Raw genomic sequence first — 2,099 nt, 5'->3', positions numbered from 1 at the left:
TTTCATTTACTTTATTTTATTAAACCTTTTTTTGATGTCCTTACAAAAATTCCTCACACTGATGAAAATGACAATGCATAAATTTATTTATAATTACTATGATTATAATTTTTTCTTACATATTTGTATTGTCTTTTGAAACGCGCGTATTTACAGAATCCTATTTCGTATTAAATCTAATTTTGACTCAACATCTTTTTCTCCTCCATTGTTCTAATTGTTTATGGTATATTTATACCTATAACGATATTTTTCAACTATATCTATATATGTGACATAGATAGATAGATAGATAGATAGATAGATAGATAGATAGATAGATGTTCAATTTTTTTTTTAGTAAACCCTAAACAATGTCAGTAATAAAAAATAAGATAGAAGTCAGCGATTTTACTTTTATCTTGTATTTCCATATTTGGAGTTAGGACCCTTTCTTAAGGAAATCTTCGGAGATTTAGTGTTGCAAGCTAGATTTTCTGCTCTGCATTGTGCGTATGCCTCAATGCATATCAAACTTTGCTTTGCATGGATAAGATGGCACCACTATTCAGTTGCGCGCAGTTCGGTTCGGTTATCAATCTGTGGTTTGGTCTTGCTACTGATGATGGCTTCTTTTATTCTCAGATTCCCGGTGTTTCCTTCTGTGGCGTCAATGGAAACGTGGATGCCTTGGGTGGGGCGTTTCCGCAGGCGCCTTTTGACGGAAGAAGCATCAGCATTGAAAATGCTTCGTCTGAACTAGACAGCTCTGAAGTACACGCAAATACACACGCGCGCGCGCACATATATATATATAATGAGGGCGCATGGCCTAATGGTTAAGGTGTTGCACTACGACCGCGAGATCGTGGTTTCAGTTCCTAGACAGAGTGGTACGTTGTGTTCCTGAGAAAAACACTGCAATTCACGTTGCTCTATGATCACTTTGACGCCTGTGCACCAATTCAGGCAACGTCACTTTGATGGAGGAGGGAGTGAACTAATGCACGGCGGCGGCACATGCATTTGATCAGAATAAAAACAAATCATTTGAGTGGCAGGTCGTTCGGCAATATTATTATTATTATTTTTTGTTTGACTTCTGCTTTGCATTTGTACAAGTTGGATCCAAGTGTGTGTGTGCGTGTGTGTGTATTTATACATACGTATGGCTGTGTGGTAAGAAGTTTGCTTCCCAGCCACATGGTTCTGAGTTCAGTCCCATTGTGTTGCACCTGGGGTAAGTGTCCTCTACTATAATCTCGGACCGACCAAAGCCTTGTGAGTCGATTTGGTAGACGGGAACTGAAAGAAGTTCGTCGTATATATATATATCATATGTGTGTGTGTGTGTGTGGAAAGAGAGAGAGAGAGAGAGAGAGAGAGAGAGAGACGCATATACCTATGTAGCTGGTTAGCTGTCTGTCTTTTCTCTCTCTACCTTTTAATTTATCTCCTGCCAAGGCCTTCTGCAAGAATTAACTGTTAAATATCCATTTTTCACTCTCCAATAGGTTCGAAATCCCATGGAAAGCTTTGAGTGTCGATCGTAATTCGGCTCCTGTTTCATTATGGAAAGAAAACAAGACTTACGTCTGTTCGTTTTTGACAGATGGCACAGGAAGAATGAGGAAGGCCCTTTAATTTAGCAGAGAAAATATTGGATTCCAACTCCTTGTAAACATTGTGTTGATATTTAGGACACTAAACTAGGACATGATAATACGAAATGATTTGGAACGTAATCTACCAATTTAATGATGTAGTAGTAGTAGTAGTAGTAGTAGTAGTAGTAGTAGTAGTAGTAGTAGTAGTAGTAGTAGTTTTTGTTGTTGATGTTCTTCGACATTGGTGTACTGACTGTTCCAGGACGCAGTACTTAAAGACCGAAATTGCAAACAGGAAACAACACACTAGTAGTGTTGTTGTTGTTGTTGTTGGGGTGGTGGTGTAGGTTTTGGTGCTGCTGATGCTGGTGGTGTTAGCAGCGGTAAAGGCGGTGGTTTGTGACGATTCTGGTTGCCGTTGTGATGGTGGTGGTGGTGGTGGTGTTGGTGATGACAAGAAGTTGCTGTAGTTGTAGCAGTAATTATGACGGTCGTAATCATAATGGCGAAGAT

At 39.3% G+C, this 2,099-nt stretch overlaps 1 protein-coding gene across 3 annotated transcripts in view; it reads left to right on the top strand.

Annotated features, from left to right (window-relative positions):
* Positions 1-2,099, top strand: part of LOC106870178 (netrin receptor UNC5B-a) — a 48,827-nt gene that overhangs the window by 39,125 nt on the left and 7,603 nt on the right. The gene's annotated exons all lie outside the window — the stretch shown is intronic.

The sequence above is a fragment of the Octopus bimaculoides genome, chromosome 20 (assembly GCF_001194135.2).
Source record: "Octopus bimaculoides isolate UCB-OBI-ISO-001 chromosome 20, ASM119413v2, whole genome shotgun sequence".
Lineage (NCBI taxonomy): Eukaryota > Metazoa > Mollusca > Cephalopoda > Octopoda > Octopodidae > Octopus > Octopus bimaculoides.
The sequence above is the reverse complement of the archived record's forward strand: the minus strand, read 5'-3'. Positions and strand labels throughout refer to the sequence as shown.